The sequence below is a fragment of the Dendrobates tinctorius genome, unplaced genomic scaffold (genome assembly GCF_039654945.1).
Source record: "Dendrobates tinctorius isolate UK_male_01 unplaced genomic scaffold, ASM3965494v1 ptg000111l, whole genome shotgun sequence".
Classification (NCBI taxonomy): domain Eukaryota; kingdom Metazoa; phylum Chordata; class Amphibia; order Anura; family Dendrobatidae; genus Dendrobates; species Dendrobates tinctorius.
Genome location: NW_027361779.1, coordinates 42,421,489 through 42,441,246, shown reverse-complemented (window position 1 = coordinate 42,441,246; position 19,758 = coordinate 42,421,489). Strand labels below are relative to the sequence as shown.

Here is a 19,758-nt window from a genome sequence, read left to right as displayed (position 1 = left end):
TCTGGACTATTGTAACTCTCTTCTATTCGATCTCCCTCGTACCAAACTCTCCCCTCTCCAATCTGTCTTGAATGCTGCAGCCAGGATCATATTCCTCGCCAATCGTTACACCGATGCCTCTACCTTGTGCCAGGCATTACACTGGCTATCCATCCACTCCAGAATCCAGTACAAACTTATTACCCTCACCCACAAAGCTCTCCGAGGCTCAGCACCATCCTACATCTCCTCCCTCGTTTCAGTATACCACCCTACCCGCGCCCTCCGTTCTGCTGATGACCTGAGGTTATCATCCACAATAATCAGAACCTCCCACTCCCGTCTCTAAGACTATACACGTGCTGCGCCAATTCTTTGGAATGCACTTCCCAGGTCAATACGATTAGTCCCCAATCCCTACAATTTTAAGCGTGCCCTGAAAACGCATTTATTCAGACTGGCCTACCACCTCAACGCATTAACCTAACTATCCCTCTGTGGCACAGCCAAAAGTTTTACCATAACCAGGTTCTCCGCATCATGTTCCCACATGCGTTATGCATCCATTAGTCCTCTGTGTCTGTACTGTTACACATGTACAGCGCTATAGAAATAAAATGTATTATTATTATATTATCCGTATGGCATCCGTATGCGGAGATTTTCTCACAGGCTTGCAAAATAGACATATAATGGAGCCCAGTGACAGAGTAAAACACAAACTAAAGAATAGATATATACACATAGAAAACATATATATATACACAGTACAGACCAAAAGTTTGGACACACCTCATTCAAAGAGTTTTCTTTATTTTCATGACTATGAAAATTGTAGATTCACTCTGAAGGCATCAAAACTATGAATTAACACATGTGGAATTATATAATTAACAAAAAAATGTGAAACAAATGAAAATATGGCTTATATTCTAGGTTCTTCAAAGTAGCCACCTTTTGCTTTGATTACTGCTTTGCACACTCTTGGCATTCTCTTGATGATCTTCAAGAGGTAATCACCGGAAATGGTTTTCACTTCACAGGTGTGCCCTGTCAGGTTTAATAAGTGGGATTTCTTGCCTTATAAATGGGGTTGGAGTTCTGTGGAAACCATGGTCCTGTAACAAAAATAAACCAAAAATAATATAATAATCATTATAATTTGTTATAACTAACCGTTGTTAGTTACTATGCCCAGGAAGCGCCGGGCTCTTCAGCTAGTATATATATATATATATATATATATATATATATATATATATACACATACATACATACATATACATACACAGTATATACAGGGGTTGGACAAAATAATGGAAACACCTAACGTTTTGGCATCATAATCTTCGAACATGTTATAAACATGCAAACCGTGACATATGGTAATGTTTTGTAGTTGATTATTTGTGTTATGTGATGTGTATGTAAATTAACTCTTTGTTTTGCAGAATTGTAAGAACATTGATGAGAACCTGATACCAATGGCAGACCTCTCGGATTTTCAAAGAGGCCAAATTGTTTGTACTTGTATGGCAGGCGCTAGTGTAACAGAAAGTGCCCGAATGCTTGGTGTGTCAAGAGGTACTGTCTCCAAAGTAATGACTGCGTTTGAAAGAGAAGGAAAAATGTCCGGCCGAAAGTCGAAGTTGACTGAGAGAGACCGTCGGACTCTAAAGCGAATTGCGAGAGAGGATTGCAAGACCACGGCTCCGAAAATCACTGCTGAGCTTAATGAATACCTACAGAACCCAGTTTCCATGAAAACTGTTTGTCGGGAGCTGCACAAATCTGGATTCCATGGAAGAGCTGCAATTCGAACACCGCTGCTCTCAATGACAAATGTTTCCAAGCGTTTAGAGTGGTGTAGAAACCGCCAGAATTGGTGCCTCGAGCAGTGGAAACGTGATATTCTCAGACGAATCATCGTTTACCCTATTTCCGACCTCCGGCCGAGTGTACGTTTGGAGACAGCCGACAGAAGCATTCCATCCAGACTGCCTTCTCCCAACCGTAAAACATGGCAGAGGTTCTGTGATGATCTGGGGTACTATTTCGTTGAGATCCACCAGGCCAATGATATCCCTTTATGGAAGAATTAACAGCCGCGATTATTTAGGCATTTTGGGCAACCAAGTGCATCCTATGGTTCAAGCACTGTTCCTGGAGGGGAACGCCATCTTTCAGGATGATAATGCACCAATTCATACAGCTAGAATCGTTAAAGCATGGCACGAAGAACATTGTAATGATGTTGAGCATCTCATCTGGCCCCCACAATCCCCAGACCTCAACATTATTGAGCATTTAAGGTCGATTTTAGAGATTCAAGTTAGACGTCGATTTGCGCCGCCATCGTCGCTCAAAGAACTGGAGGGTGTTTTAACTTAAGAATGGGCTACAATTCCTTTGGAAACAATTCACACCTTGTATGAATCCATACCTCGGATATTTGAGGCTGTAATCGCCGCGAAAGGTGGAACTACACCATATTAAACTAACTTTCGTTGATGTTTCCAGGTGTTTCCATTATTTTGTCCAACCCCCTGTATATGTGTGTGTGTCTCAATGACATATATATATACATATGCATTCTATGTGTATATATCTATTCTTTCGTTTCTTTATTAAACATGTCGGTGTGATTTTACTGTATCGCGCACTTAATTGCCGGCCTTTGTTAAAGGACACCGGTGCGTATTTCTCGCAAGTCACACGTCTGGTCCGTGTGTAATCCGTATTTTTCTCGCCTCCATAGACTTGCATAGGCGATTCTGAGCGGAGATACGTGTACAATTGCAGCATGCTGCGATTTCACTCGCAGATAGAAAATGTGTGAGAAAAAAATCGGATGATGGGTGCTGCCCCATAGATTATCATTAGGACAAGTGGAATGCGATTTTTTATCGCCTAGCACTCGTCCGTATTATACGCTTGTGTGACTCCGTCCTTAGAGAGGTATTCACACAGGTCAGGGACCCATCAAACTTTGAAAACGCCTTGACGTTGGCTAGTGGGCTAGAAGGATACAACTTATTTGCTAGAAACAGACTTGATAAACGAGGAGGAGGTGTCACATTGTATGTTAGAAACGCATATATCTGCACAGAGATCAAAGCTTCAGAGACTGGGAGTTCTGTGGAAACTGTTTGGGTAAGAATACAAGGACAGAGCAATGGAAAGGACACCATTGTAGGCAATTACTACAGGCCGCCTGTGCAAGCTGAAGATATGGATGAACTCTTTATGCATTAAATGGCCAAGTTCTCCAAAAAATATGACATAGTTGTCATGGGAGATTTCAACTATCCAGACATTTGTTGGGAATCTCTCTAAGGCAAAACTAACAGGTCAAGGAAATTCTTATCCTCTCTTGCTGACAACTTTATCTTGCAAAAGGTAGGGGAGAAAACAAGGGGATCTGCTACCTTGGATCTAATCCTTATCAACAGGGAGGAAATGGTTGAGGAGGTAAAAGTGGCTGGGACTCTAGGAGGTAGCGACCATGCTATTTTAGAATTTTGGATAACTAGAGGAGGAAGACCTGTGAAGACTCAGACGTCAAGGTTAGATTTCAGAAAGGCAGATTTTAAGAGATTCAGAAAGATAATTGGAGGGATCCAATGGCTGGATATTCTTAAGGGCAAAAATGTCCAGAAAGGATGGGAAATCTTGAAAAATGAAATTCTCAAAGCACAATTGTTATCAATTCCGAAAAGAGGGAAGAATAGGAAGCATTTAAGGAAACCAGGATGGATGAACACAGAACTTAAGCACATGCTAAAAAGGAAGAAAGTAATGTTTATCAAATGGAAAGAGGGAGGCATATCTAAAGAAGAATATAATGCTGTCTGCAGAACTTGCAGGGCACAAATCAGATTATTAAAGCTGAAAATGAATTGAGGCTTGCAAGAGATGTCAAAAGCAATAATAAAGGATTTTGGGGATATGTCAAAAGTAAAAGAAAAGTCAAAGATGCTATAGGATTTTTACAGGATGAAAATTATGAAATGGTAAGACAGGATGTTGAGAAGGCCGAACTTTTAAATTCCTATTTTGCATCTGTTTTCTCTCAGAAAGGAAGTGTAACATCAACTGTTCTTCACTGTCCTATTAAGGGAATAGAAGAATCCAGGATATCTATAAAACAGAAATATAGTGAGAAAACACTTAGCTATCCTAAATGAATTCAAGTCTCCAGGTCCAGATGAATTACACCCCAGAGTACTGAAGGCGATAGCAGAAGAAATTGTTGAACCCCTCTCCATAATCTTTGAAAATTCTTGGAGAACAGGAGAAGTGCCAGAAGACTGGAGAAGAGCAAATGTTGTTCCTATCTTCAAAAAGGGGAAGAAGGTGGACCCAGGCAACTATAGGCCGGTGAGTCTGACTTCTATACCAGGAAAGATCTTTGAACAAATTATTAAACAACATGTATGGAAGAATGAAGTGATTAAACAGAGTCAGCATGGGTTTGTAACTAATAAGTCATGTCAGACTAACTTAATTTCCTTCTATGACAGAATCACTGATTGGGTGGATCAGGGAAATGCTGTAGATATAGTATATCTTGACTTCAGCAAAGCATTTGACAAAGTATCTGTTAGGCGTCGGGTTCCTGCAGCTGCACAGCGGGAATCCAGAGCCTTGCATCCAGTGGTCTCCCATTCTCGCCCGACTGCTCAGGAGCCTACACAGCAATCTCGGCGTCCCAGACGCTCTGCTCAGACCAGCTCTGTAGGACTGGTTGCTGCTGCCACCTCTGGGTCAGCAATAGCAGCGCAGGCTGTCCTGCAGCAAGCCACTCCAGAGGCTAAGTCCTCTCGTCGCGCTACTGGGCATGCTCACGAGACTATCTCCCATTGGAGATCGGAAGTCACATGCTCAGGTCCTTCTCCTGATCTGATTGGTCCATCTCAGAGATCTGGAAGGTCCCGGAAGCGCACGGCTATAAAAGACCCGCATGGCCGCTTGGCCATGCACTAGTATAGACTCTTATTGCTACTGTGTGAATGGGGATGGATGTATGGACTGCAAATGGCTCATTAAGATTCCCCTCCCTCTGATATTACGAGTGCGTTTAGGAATCTAGTTATAGAGTCAGCGCCAGTCAGTGGCAAGTTACTGGCCACACGGCACATCCTCCACAGTGCTAGCGTCCGACAGTGCGCCCCTCTTGGGCACTGTCGCATTGCGGCTGGGTCAGTCGCCGCGCTGCTGTAGCAGCACTAGTTGGCATCCACGGTAGTGATGCCGCACGCACGGTAGGTCTAGACGGACACCGCCCTGAGTCTTGGGCTTCGTTCTGTGACCACATACCGTGCGTGCACTTCGCTGAGCCCTGTGAGGTCAACAGGCTCGGCATTTATGTTCATGCCTTAGGCGACTCTGTGAATCAACAGAGTGCGCCCAGCACACATCGGGTGACATATAACCCGCGTTCGCTATACCGCCATATAGCGCGTCTGCCATTGTCTATCAGCGGTTTTAACACCTACCGCACGGTGGACCCCGGGGGGTGAACGCACTTTCCATTATTTAATATTTAGTGTGTTCCGCTGTCCCTAACATTATACTAGCGCCAGGGTCTGGCTAGTAATGGCAGACCTGCAGCAGCTTCGGCAGTACATTCGGGAGCTAGAGAGCAGGTTGGCGGCTATTGAGAGCTCCACCTCAGCTGCGAATGCTACAGTGGCCGCTGCCCAGGCAGTCGCAGAGTCTGTCTCGCGTGTGCCCACACCCACGCCAGTGCCGACAATGTCCTGCCTCCCGTTGCCCGATAAATTTTCTGGTGACACTGCCGTCTGCAGAGGTTTCGTGAGCCAGTGCTCTATCCAGCTTGAGTTACTGGCCGCGCGATTCCCTACAGAGCGGGCTAAGGTGGGGTTTATCGTCTCCCTCTTGTCGGGCAGGGCATTAGAATGGGACACGCCGCTGTGGGAGCGTGGTGATCCCTTGGTTCTGAGCGCTGCTCAGTTCCTAACCTTTCTAAAACAGTTCTTTTTGGGACCACGGGTCACTCACGACACCTCTCTCCAGCTATTAGCTTTAACACAGGGCTCCCTCTCGGTCAGCCTCTACGCCGTTCATTTTCGGACACTGGCTTCCGAGTTGGAGTGGCCTGATAAGGCACTCATCCCTGTGTTCTGAAGGGGTTTGGCGCAGCATGTCAAAGATGCTTTAGCTACCAGGGAGGTTCCCGTAACTCTGGAGGAGTTGATTACTATCTCCACCCACATTGATCTCCGTTATATTGAGCGTGGATTGGAACGAGCTCAATCCAGACAGCGGGTTAGGTTGGCTCCTGCCTTCTCTGTACCTCTTGAACCCACGGAGGTGTCTCGCACCGGCTCTAAGCCGCATACGGTGCGAAGCTCCGCACACTGTTATCAGTGCTGACAGTTTGGTCACTCGGCTAACACGTGTCCACAGCGGTCGAAAAAACGATCATGCCCCGTGGTCGTAGGAGGGGGTCTATCTGATATGAAACCCTTTTCTCCCAAACCGGTATTCCGAGGAACGTTAGATAGCGGTGCTTCCTCCTGGTAGAAGTCATGGTGGACTCCTGGGCAGAAGGAAATTTCATATCTTCATCCTTCGCCCAAAAGCACGCTATTCCGCTGGTGCTACTGCCCCATCCCATGACTGTCAGGGTGGTTAATGGTGCGCCTTTACCATCTCAGATCACCCACCAGACGGCACCTCTTGGTCTCTCTATCTCACCATCTCACCACGGGACCTTGTCCCTGTTCATTTTGCCAGATGGCATCGACCAGGTGCTTCTCGGAGTTCCCTGGCTCCGTTACCATTCCCCTTATATTGATTAGACTTCGGGGAATATACTGGGTTTCTCGAGGTAGCTATTTAGGGAGGGCTAAATTATCCCTTCACGGTTGAGCCAGTGATTTCCAAATTATTCCAGTGTTGCTAGCAACTCAAATGACCACACGGAGACGGGGGTCTCTGTACGGGAGGATCGAGGCAGATCACTAAGCCCCTTTATTTTAGTCACATCTTTTATAATCTTTTGCTTAATTATGCAAGGTTCTCAAGTACCAATAGCATCATTTCACTTTATAAGCCAATAATATTGCAAGAAAACCGGAAACTACATATATGTCCGTACCTAGATAGCGTAGAAAGTAGTATAATGGCATATTCTTCAGCGTTTTACACCCCCGCCTCCCTTATCTTATACAGATGGGAACAGTCTGGTTTCATGACAGCCCATGCCAGTTATAAAAATTTATCTTACAACAACAAAAACAGAAAAACGAAACCTCCAGAGAATGGCTAAAACGAAACTTCAACTCTGATTTTAGTATTAACCCTTCACAGGTTGAAGCAAGGACTGTGAGGGGAGGTGCATGAGGGGCAGTGTCCAAGTAGCCTCCACAGAAGTGCCCGCGGACCTTTCCGCGCTTCCTACACACTACCGGCAGTACGCAGACGTTTTATCCAAAAAGTCTGCGGAGACGCTTCCGCCGCACCGTCCATACCATTGCCCGATAAACCTATTGCCAGGCGCGGAACCTCCTAGAGGCCATGCGTATCCTCTATCTCTCCCCGAGACGGAGGCTATGTCACAATATATCCGGGAGAACCTGGCAAGAGGTTTTATCAGAAAATCGGTGTTGCTGGCTGGTGCAGCGTTCTTTTTCGTGCAGAAGAAGAGTGGAGAGTTGCGCCCCTACATCGACTACAGAGGTCTCAACGCCATTACTGTAAAAAACAAATACCCTCTTCCTTTGATCTCTGAGTTGTTTGACAGGTTGCGAGGCGCCCGGATCTTTACGAAATTGGATCTACGGGGGGCGTACAACCTGATCCGCATACGCGAAGGAGACGAGTGGAAGACAGCCTTTAATACCAGGGATGGCCACTACGAGTATTTGGTCATGCCCTTCGGCCTCTGTAATGCGCCAGCTGTCTTCCAGGACTTCGTAAATGACATCTTTCGAGATATGCTTTCCACCTCGGTGGTGGTCTATCTGGATGACATTCTCATCTTTTCTCCAGATTTGTCCTCTCAACGGAGAGACGTCTGCAAGGTCTTCGACCATTTGCGGGCGAATTCTCTCTTCGCCAAGCGCTGGGGTCCTGCGTTCAAATCCCCGTGAGTGCGTGGGTTTCCTCCGGGCACTCAGGTTTCCTCCCACATTCCAAAGACATCCAGATAGGGAATTTAGATTGTGAGCCCCATTGGGGACAGTGATGATAATGTGTGCAAACTGTAAAGCGCTGCGGAATTTGTTAGCGCTAAATAAAGATTATTATTATTATCGTCAGTTCATTTCCCATTTCTCCACACTGGTAGCTCCTTTGGTCGCTCTCACCAAGAAAGGAGCCAATCCTAAGGTTTGCTCAGAGCAGGTCTCCACGACCTTTTCTTCTCTGAAGTCCCATTTTGCTGGCGCTCCTATCCTCCACTGTCCTGATGTGGATAAACCCTTTATCCTAGAGGTGGATGCATCATCCGTTGGTGCAGGAGCAGTCCTTTTCCAGAAGGATGCTCAAGGTCGGAAGCATCCCTGCTTCTTTTTCTCAAAGACCTTCTCACTGGCTTCTTAATTACAGATATATAGCAGGGGTATCTCAAACCAATGTCAGATATTTAGAGGTAGCAAATTGGTATATCATGAACTATAAAACTTAACCTTTAATAATTCCTTAAAAACCATACATCAAATCTAGACAAACATGTGCCAAAGTGCAATTGTGTAGTGCTCTATTTAAAAACAAACCGTTATGTACTTTATGAGGTACCATATGGCCCTAGACATTATCGTATTTCTTGTCCAAATATTTATAAACCTGGACTCTCCGACCATATGGGCCTTATACATATATATTCATATGCCAAAGGGCCTTTATGTCATCAGAATTATTACTTGTTAGACATATACTCAGCCCGTATACAAATAGCATAGCGTGTGTACAGCACCGGTCAAATGCATAAACATAAAATCACCTCATCAGCAATTTATATCTATTTATGATACCACTATAGAAACTGAAACCGCTGTACTTATCTTTGGACGCTTCTATAAATAACGGATGATCAGGTAAGGTCCATCTGAAAACCCCAGAATCATGACCCGATCTCCAGAATTGTCACCCAACGCGTTTCATCAATGTCTGACTCATCAGGGGTATTGTGACATCTTTTTCTGGCGCATAGCTCGCCCATTGTGAGATAGCTGCCTTTTATAAATCGCGGCATACCGCGGCTTATTGCCGTTTCCGGTTGCCCTGTTCAGTACTTCCGGTTTGCGCATGACGCCGGCAAAAAAAAAAAAAAAAAAAAAAAAAATAAGAGCAAACAAATGCCACCTATTAGCAACGATATAGGGGCCCTTGATATATTTGCCAACCTGGTATCTAGAGATATCAAGGAATTGGATAATGGGAAAAAAAGACGATTCCATAACCTTACCAAGTCTGAGATGGATGGGCTTCTGGAGCTAGAGAGAGACGATACTATAATAGTGAAGCCCGCAGATAAAGGGGGAAATATAGTATTGATGGATGTAGCACAATATAAAACCATGTGCTACTCATTGTTAGATAGATCTATGGGATATGAAAGAATGGAACATAACCCCACTAACACTTTTTTGAATGATCTTAAGAAGTTGGTGAATGGGGCCCTCCAAGCAAAACTCATTGATAAAAATGAGAAAGAATTTTTGATTCCACAACACCCGACTGTGGCAACATTCTATGCTCTGCCTAAGATTCATAAAGGCCTTTCGCCCTTGAAAGGCCGACCGATTATATCGGGTATAGGAAGTCTAACCCAAAATCTGGGTATATATGTAGACAAAATTTTAAGACCATTTGTTACATCACTTAGTTCCTATACAAGGGATACCACCGACCTTTTATTGAAACTCGACCACATCGAATTGGACACCGATATGATATTGGGTTCAATAGATGTAGAAGCCTTGTACTCATCCATTCCCCATGATAAAGGTCTGATGGCTGCGGACTATTTCCTAAAGACAAGGGGCGTCCAATGTAAGAGACATAACTTGTTTGTTATGCAAGCCTTGGAATTCTGTCTCAAAAAAAAATTTTTTCTTTTTGATGGCAGGTTCTTCCATCAGCTCAGGGGCACTGCGATGGGCAATCCCTGTGCGCCATCGTACGCTAATTTGCTCCTGGGCTGGTGGGAGGAAAATGTCGTTTTTGGTGAGCAGGTTGATGTGGCGGAGGACAAAATAGTGCTATGGCTCCGCTACATCGACGACGTATTTGTTATTTGGAGAGGTGATGAGAACAGTTTTAGAACCTTTGTGAAAGATCTTAATATAAATGATATTGGTCTTAGCTTCACATGTGAGGTTAGTGTGAATAGACTACCCTTCCTGGACATAGTCATTAAGAGGGGAGAAAATGGCCGTATAGTTACAGAAACATACAGGAAACCTACCTCTACGAACTCTCTTCTAAGATGGGAATCCAGCCATCCAGTCCCCTTGAAAAAAGGTATTCCTAAAGGCCAGTACCTACGCATGAAAAGGAACTGTACTGATCAGAGAGACTTTAAGAGACAAGCAGATGACCTTAGATCTCGTTTTCATGAACGAGGATACCCAGATGACATTCTTAAAGGGGCTTATAAATCTACGGTAGAGAAGGAAAGAAAAGAACTACTTATACCCAAACAGCAAACCAATGAAGACAATATCATAAGGTTCATCACCACTTTTTCCAATGGGGCAAATGAGCTGAGAGCCATTATGAACCGACATTGGCCAATTCTATGTATGGACAAAGATCTTGGAGGCTTGATCTCGGATAATCCACAAATTACATTTAGGAGGGGCCGCTCCTTGAGGGATAGGTTGGTCCGCAGCCATTATACCCAGAGAACCTCATACAGCCCAACATGGTTAGGTACACAGCCGAAAGGCTGTTACAGATGTGGTAGCTGTAAATATTGTACCTCTATTCACCAAAGTAAAGAATTTCAGAGCAATGTCACAGGAAAGATCTATCGTATTGGTCAATTCATAAATTGCAGATCAATAGGAGTGGTATATAAAATCACCTGTAGCTGTGGCCTTGAATACATCGGCAAGACCAAGAGGGAGTTGAGGGTGAGGGTAGGTGAACACCATAGAGATATAATTCTTAAACGTGATACACCGGTAGCCACTCATGTCAATCAAAGACATAAGGGTGATGTGAAGGCGGTCAGTTTCATGGGCATAGAAAAGGTCCCCCAAAATCCAAGAGGAGGTGATTGGGATAAACGTATACTCCAAAGAGAAGCATATTGGATTTTCTCATTACAATCTGTATATCCCAAAGGACTTAATGAGACACTATCCTTTTCTTCCTTCTTGTAGGGAGTTTCAATAGGGCTTTTTAGCTCAGGGAGAGCCGACGAGGAGTGGGGGCGCCATTGCGCAGGAATTTAGGGTGCCAACCTCCGCGTGAGGTAGGGAACAGTCAGTTAGGGACATTTAGGGCCAGATTTAGTGGGCACCCTTTCTATAATTCCTACAGATACATGGAGGTTGGTGGTATCCCCTATTATGCATGCAACAAAATAATTGAACAAAATTCCACATTATACATAATTTGCAGATGGTACCATGATTATTTTTCTTTTTCTTTTTTCTGTTTCTTTCCCTACGATGGGGTGTAAAGAATTTGTTTTTATTCACAAGATAATCCTTGACAATGTCCATAATATGGGTGTTGGCGTTTTGTACTGATTCATAACGCCTATACAATCATAAAATGACCTAATAATTCAGATCCCGTATAAATAATGATAGGGGGACGAAATCAACATTTTATGATTGAGTAAATGAAGCCGCACTATTAGATTGATGTAGTAAAACAAAGTGAGCGGCTCCTAATGGTACGTGATGGTCAGGTGACTGCTTAGACCAATCACGCAATATTTTGATATGCAGACCGACAGGCCCGGTTACGCCCAGGAAGTGGGGCAGGGTAGGGTCGGTTCCTGTCCCAACATGACGCGCGGCGCCTGTTTAGGAAAACCCAGGAAGTGGGGCAAGTTGCCTGAGCAGATGCCGGCGTCATGCGCAAACCGGAAGTACTGAACGGGGCAACCGGAAACGGCAATAAGCCGCGGTATGCCGCGATTTATAAAAGGCAGCTATCTCACAATGGGCGAGCTATGCGCCAGAAAAAGATGTCACAATACCCCTGATGAGTCAGACATTGATGAAACGCGTTGGGTGACAATTCTGGAGATCGGGTCATGATTCTGGGGTTTTCAGATGGACCTTACCTGATCATCCGTTATTTATAGAAGCGTCCAAAGATAAGTACAGCGGTTTCAGTTTCTATAGTGGTATCATAAATAGATATAAATTGCTGATGAGGTGATTTTATGTTTATGCATTTGACCGGTGCTGTACACACGCTATGCTATTTGTATACGGGCTGAGTATATGTCTAACAAGTAATAATTCTGATGACATAAAGGCCCTTTGGCATATGAATATATATGTATAAGGCCCATATGGTCGGAGAGTCCAGGTTTATAAATATTTGGACAAGAAATACGATAATGTCTAGGGCCATATGGTACCTCATAAAGTACATAACGGTTTGTTTTTAAATAGAGCACTACACAATTGCACTTTGGCACATGTTTGTCTAGATTTGATGTATGGTTTTTAAGGAATTATTAAAGGTTAAGTTTTATAGTTCATGATATACCAATTTGCTACCTCTTCTTAATTACAGCCAGCATCCGTGCGTCCCTGTTCCAATGCCAGTGTCTTCCACTGATTCCAGGGTGGCAGACTGGGCAGTGGAGGCTCGCGACATTTGGGATCGCACCCAGGATGCTATTCGAGCCTCTAAAGAGAGAATGATACACATCGGCATCCCGCTCCAACTTTTGCCCCTGGTGACTTGGTGTGGCTCTCTGCCCAAAATATCAAGCTGCGGGCCGAGTCCTCCATGTTCGCTCTGTGATACATTGGTCCCTTCAAAGTCCTCGAGCGCATCAGCTCAGTAGTCTACCGTCTGGCTCTTCCACCACACTTGGCCATCTCTGACGTCTTCCACGTGTCCCTTCTCAAGCCTGTTCACATGGCTCGGTTTTCCGAGTCATCTGCTGGCACATCAGACCTGTCGTCGGATGAGTTTGAGGTCAACGCCATTGTGGGACGCAAGACTGTGCGTGGCAAAAAATTTTATTTGGTGGACTGGAAGGGTGATGGTCCTGAGGCCCAGACCTGGGAGCCAGTGGAGAACATCCACGCCTCACTCCTGATCACGGCGTTTAAGAGAGGCTCAGAGGGGAGGATGTTGTGAATTCACTTTCTGGCTTACCTCCACTAGTGAAGGTAGTGGAGCTGGTTATATTGACAGAGGGGTCACAAATTCTCTTTCCGGGCTCCCTCTGGTGGTTACAAGAGGTAATGGAGCTGATCTAATTAACAGAGGTCTGCCACCTGATAATGAGGAGGACAATTGGACATCTGGAGTTTCTGATTGGATTTAAGACAGCCGACTCCCTCTATCCCTGCTGGTGATTTTTTCCTGCCTCCTGAGGTCTTAGTTTCCAGTTCACTCTCTGCATGCTCAAGCTAAGTGTTGTTTTGCTATTGTTCATATTTGATTTGGTTTTGTCTGTTCAGTTTTGTGTGGTCAGCCAGCCCCTGCTGGGGCTGTGCTGAATTTCCATCCTTATGTTACTGCTTGTGCCAGTTTGTTTTTGTCCCTTATTAGATTGGCCTCTTTTGTCTGTTTTCAGTATATGCCAGAGTGCTGATATAGTGGGCGAAGTCGAGTGACTTCAGTATTTTTTATATCAGACGTGTTGGACATTTTTTGCAGGGTTTTTTGCATGATTGCAGACAGTGTCTTTCCTTTCCTGTCTAGTTAGTGTGGGCCCCATTGTTTGCTCAGCCTATTTTCCTACCTGCATTTGTGTTTTCATCTTGTCTCACTGACAATATATGTTTAGGGGCTATCTATTCCTTTGGGGTCTGCTCTGGGGCAGTTTAGATTTCCCCTTTCTTGCTTTAGGCTTATTTAGTTCTCCGGATGTGGCAAGGCGTCTAGAATCATCGTAGGTACGCTCCACGGCTACTGCTAGTTGTGTGGATAGGATCAGGGGTCTGCAATCCGCTTAGTTACCAACCTCTCTGGTTTTCTGTGGCTTAGCTTGGTCTTGCTTTCCACCTCGGTGACCCAATCATAACTGAATCACCAGCCTAAACCGCAGATTCTAGGGTCCTCAAAAGCAGGAGAGAATTGTAAAAAAAAAAAGAAAGAAAAAAAAAAAATGTCAGAATTTTTTATATATACACTCACTGGCCACTTTATTAGGTACACCTGTCCAACTGTGTGTTAAGACTTAATTTCTAATCAGCCAATCACATGGCGGCAACTCAGTGCATTTAGGCATGTAGACATGGTCAAGACAATCTCCTGCAGTTCAAACCGAGCATCAGTATGGGGAAGAAAGGTGATTTGAGTGCCTTTGAACGTGGCAAGATTGTTGGTGCCAGAAGGGCTGGTCTGAGTATTTCAGAAACTGCTGATCTACTGGGATTTTCACGCACAACCATCTCTAGGGTTTACAGAGAATGGTCCGAAAAAGAAAAAAAATCCAGTGAGCGGCAGTTCTGTGGCCGGAAATGCCTTGTTGATGCCAGAGGTCAGAGGAGAATGGGCAGACTGGTTCGAGCTGATAGAAAGGCAACAGTGACTCAAATTGCCACCCGTTACAACCAAGGTAGGCAGAAGAGCATCTCTGAACGCACAGTGCGTCGAACTTTGAGGCAGATGGGCTACAGCAGCAGAAGACCACACTGGGTACCACTCCTCTCAGCTAAGAACAGGAAACTGAGGCTACAATTTGCACAAGCTCATCGAAATTGGACAGTAGAAGATTGGAAAAACGTTGCCTGGTCTGATGAGTCTCGATTTCTGCTGCGACATTCGGATGGTAGGGTCAGAATTTGGCGTAAACAACATGAAAGCATGGATCCATCCTGCCTTGTATCAACGGTTCAGGCTGGTGGTGGTGGTGTCATGGTGTGGGGAATTTTTTCTTGGCACTCTTTGGGCCCCTTGGTACCAATTGAGCATCGTTGCAACGCCACAGCCTACCTGAGTATTGTTGCTGACCATGTCCATCCCTTTATGACCACAATGTACCCAACATCTGATGGCTACTTTCAGCAGGATAATGCGCCATGTCATAAAGCTCGAATCATCTCAGATTGGTTTCTTGAACATGACAATGAGTTCACTGTACTCAAATGGCCTCCTCAGTCACCAGATCTCAATCCAATAGAGCATCTTTGGGATGTGGTGGAACGGGAGAATCGCATCAGGGATGTGCAGCCGACAAATCTGCGCCAACTGTGTGATGCCATCATGTCAATATGGTCCAAAATCTCTGAGGAATGCTTCCAGCACCTTGTTGAATCTCTGCCACGAAGAATTGAGGCAGTTCTGAAGGCAAAAGGGGGTCCAACCCCTTACTAGCATGGTGTACCTAATAAAGTGGCCAGTGAGTGTATATATATATATATATATATATATTTTCCTCTTTTTCTCCGGGGCCGTAGGAGGATTTTTTTTCTTTAATGGCGACTAAGCAATTGTCTGATCGTGTTGAGCAGCTCGCTGCTGAAGTGCGGGGAATTTCCGCCTATCTCACTCAATCACCTGCTGTTAAACCAAAAATCCCTACTCCTGATGTGTTTCCTGGGGATCGGTCCAAATTTTTGAATTTTAAGAATAATTGTAAACTATTTCTTGCCTTGAAGCCTAACTCATTGGGGAGCTCTGTGCAGCAGGTTAAAATTGTCATCTCCTTGCTGCGCGGCGAACCCCAGGATTGGGCTTTTTCTCTGACACCTGGAAATCCTATTCTGACTAATGTGGACGCATTTTTTCAAGCCTTGGGGTTGTTGTATGATGAACCTAATGCTATTGATCAAGCTGAGAAAACCCTATTGACATTGAACCAGGGTCAGGATTCTGCAGAGTTATACTGTCAAAAATTCCGAAAGTGGGCGGTCCTTACTACATGGAATGATAGTGCATTGGCAGCTCTCTTTCGCATGTGTTTATCAGAAACCGTAAAAGATGTTATGGTGGGATTTCCTGTTCCCTCTGGTCTTGATGATTCTATGTCATTAGCCATTCAAGTTGATCGGCATTTACGTGAACGTAAAACTACACGAGAGGCGTTGCCGCCTTTTGAACAAACGTCTGAACCCATGCAATGTGATAGGGTTTTCTCTAGGACGCAACGTCAGGAGTTTAGAAGCCGTAATAAGCTGTGTTTTTTCTGTGGAGACGCCTCTCATACTATTTCTGTCTGCCCTAAATGAGAGAAACGTTTTGCGCACACATTTGCTGTGGGCAGTGTACAGCCTAAGTTCCTTTTGGCAATTACTCTGATCTGCTCCTTATCTACATTTTCCGCTAAGGCTTTTGTGGATTCAGGAGCAGCTTTGAATCTGATGGATTTGGACTTTGCTAAATGTGGTTTTCCTATGATACCCCTGCAGACTCCTATCCCTTTGAGGGGTATTGATGCTACTCCTTTGGCAGAGAATAAACCCCAGTTTTGGACCCAGGTGATAATGTGGGTCGCCCCGGACCACCAAGAAAATTGTAAATTTTTGGTGCTGCACAATTTGCATGATACTGTTGTTCTGGGTTTTCCCTGGTTGCAAACTCATAATCCTGTTTTGGATTGGAAATCTGTGTCTGTGGTGAGTTGGGGTTGTCAGTGTGTTCTTAATGACACTCCTGTTTTCTCCACCTCTCCCCAGTCTCATGATATTCCTGATTATTTGGCTGATTTTTCTGATGTATTTAGTGAGAGTAAGTCTGCGTCTTTGCCTCCTCATAGGAGTTATGACTGTGCAATTGAGTTAATGCCCGGGTGTAAATTTCCCAAGGGTCGGCTTTTCAACTTATCAGTACCCGAACATGATGCTATGCGATCTTATATCAAGGAGTCGTTGGAGAAGGGTCATATTAGACCATCCTTTTCACCGTTAGGTGCTGGGGGTTTTTTTGCAACCAAGAAAGATGGTTCATTAAGGCCTTGTATTTGTCATGCCGCGCTCACCAGGAGGCGGGGCTACGGTCCCGACGTCGTTCTGTCCGGTGTTGCGCCCGCTCTGGGCCCCTCGTCGGGTGCGCACGCTGTGCTCTCGGGTTTTCGCCTCCTCCATGTCACGCTCGCCCTAGCGCGTTCCTGTCCTCCAGGCCTTGGGTCGGTCCTCTCTATGGTAAAGGAGGACCTGACCCCGAAGCTGTAGTGGTCAGGTTTTTCTGGTTAGAGGACCTGACCCGGAACCAGTAGCAGTCATGTGCTATATCAGGCGACCTCCCCCTATGGGAGGTGCCTGATTATTGTGCTTCCTGGCTGGGTCTGCTGTGTCCCTGCCTGGCTGTGCGCTGTTCTCAGGTCCTCTACTTTGTCTTGTATTCTATTTTGCTCTTAGCACTCGTTCTGAACTCTCACTTGCTTAATGCTCAGTTGTGCCTCCTGGCACACTCTCGTATCCTGTCCTCTGTCTCTTGCTCAGTCGTGCCTCCTGGCACTCACTCTGTCCCTGTGCTCCATTACACCTCCTGGCACGACTGCTGCTCCATTCAGTACTCTGTCGTGCTCCTTGCACGTGTCCTGCTTTGTTTACCTCCGGACGTATTACTCGCTACACGCCATACGTCCTCATGTGTACCTGTCTTGCACTATCCTGAAGTTAGCACACTTCCGTGTACACACCTGGTATTCCTAGTATCCAGTACTGGCCTTCAGACATACTCACCCGTGTCTCCTGTGAGCCGTCCCTCTCGGTACCGGCTACCGTGGAACTCGAACCCCTGGGCCTGCTCCTAACGGTCCCTGTATAGGGGTCCGTTCCACCTGGCAGCTCGCCCGGGGCCCCTCGGTGCCACAGCCCAGAGGGTCCACTCCTGGAGTTTCCGGCTCCAGACCACCTACGCTAACAGTATTGACTATCGTTCCCTTAACAAAATCACTGTTAAATATCAGTACCTGTCACCCCTGATTTCTGATTCATTTTCCAGAGTTAAATGTGTCTGCTGATTTACCAAGCGTGACCTCAGGGGGGCGTATAATCTTATTCGCATCAAGCACAGGGATGAATGGAAGACGGCGTTTAATACTCCGGAGAGTCATTTTGAGTACCTGGTGATGCCTTTTGGGCTCACTAATGCCCCTTCTGTCTTCAAATCCTTTATGAATGATATTTTCCGGGACTTTGTGGATAAGTTTTTGATCATTTATCTGGATGATATTTTGATCTTTTCCAGTGATTCGGATTCTCATGTGGAACATGTCCGGACTGTGTTCCGGATTTTGAGGGAAAATTCACTGTATGTTAAGGGATCGAAATGCCTCTTTGGCTTAAATCCTATACAGGCTAGGTGGGCCTTGTTTTTCACGCGTTTTAATTTTGTGGTCTCTTTTCTTCCGGGCACTAAGAATGTTAAGGCGGACGCCCTTTCTAGGAGTTTCTTTGCGGATTCTCTTATTGTGACCGAGCCTACTGCCATTCTAGGTGAGGGGGTAGTTCTTTCGCCATCTCGCCCGATTTGAGATGTGCCCTGGAGGAATTTCAGGAGGACAAACTTGAGCGTTGCCCTATGGGAAAATTGTATGTTCCTGACCAGTGGAGGAAGAGAGTGATGTCTGAAATTCATTGCTCCGCGTTGGCTGGTCATCCAGGTATTTTTGGTACCAGAGATTTGGTGAGTCGGTCTTTTTGGTGGCCTGCCTTATCTCGTGATGTCAGGAATTTTGTGCAGTCCTGTGGACTTGTTCTCGGTCTAAACCCTGTTCTCGTTCTAGTGGGTTGTTGATGCCCCTGCCGGTGCCCAAGAGGCCATGGACCCATATCTCAATGGATATTATTTCTGATCTTCCTGTCTCTCAGAGAATGACTTATCTGGGTGATTTGTGATAGATTTGATTTTCTAAGATGATCCATCTTGTACCACTCCCAAAGTTGCCATCTTCTTCAGAGTTGGTGCCCTTGTTTTTACAACAGGTGGTTCGGTTGCATGGGATTCCTGAGAACATTGTGTTGGACAGAGGAGTCCAGTTTGTTTCCAGATTTTGGAGAACTTTTTGTTCCAATCTGGGAATACAGTTATCTTTCTCCCCTGCGTTTCATCCTCAGACCAATGGGCAGACTGAGAGAACAAACCAGACTTTGGAGTCCTATTTGAGATGTTTTATATCTGCTGATCAGGATGACTGGGTCTCATTTTTGCCCTTGGCCGAATTTGCGCTAAACAGTAGAGCTAGTTCTGCCACTTTGATGTCGCCTTTTTTCTGTAACTTTGGGTTTCGTCCTCGATTTTCTTCAGGGCAAGTGGAATCTTCGACCTGCCCAAGTGTGGACACTGTGGTAGAGAGAATGCAGCAGATTTGGGACCAAGTGGTGGATAAGTTGTCCCTCTCTCTGGAAAAAGCCCAACGGTTTTCCAACCGGCATAGGACCATTGGTCCCCAGTTTAAAGTGGGTGATATGGTTTGGTTGTCGTCAAAGAATATTCCTATGAAGGTTCCGTCTCCAAAGTTCAAGACAAGTTTCATTGGACCTTATAAGATTTTGGAGATTCTTAATCCTGTTTCTTCTCGATTGGCTCTTCCAGTTACGTTTAAGATCCATAACGTGTTTCATAAATCTCTGTTGAAGAGGTTTGTGGAGCCAGTAGTTCCTATGGCGGCACCTCTTGAACCTGTATTAATTAAAGGCAATGTGGATT

At 45.2% G+C, this 19,758-nt stretch overlaps 1 long non-coding RNA gene across 1 annotated transcript in view; it reads right to left on the bottom strand.

The window, feature by feature from the left end:
* Positions 1–772: 772 nt before the first annotated feature.
* Positions 773–19,758, bottom strand: part of LOC141100917 (uncharacterized) — a 46,952-nt gene continuing 27,966 nt past the window's right edge. Inside the window, exon 2 of the long non-coding RNA XR_012234813.1 lies at positions 773–1,097. This is a non-coding gene — a long non-coding RNA (uncharacterized lncRNA). The remainder of the gene's footprint in view (positions 1,098–19,758) is intronic.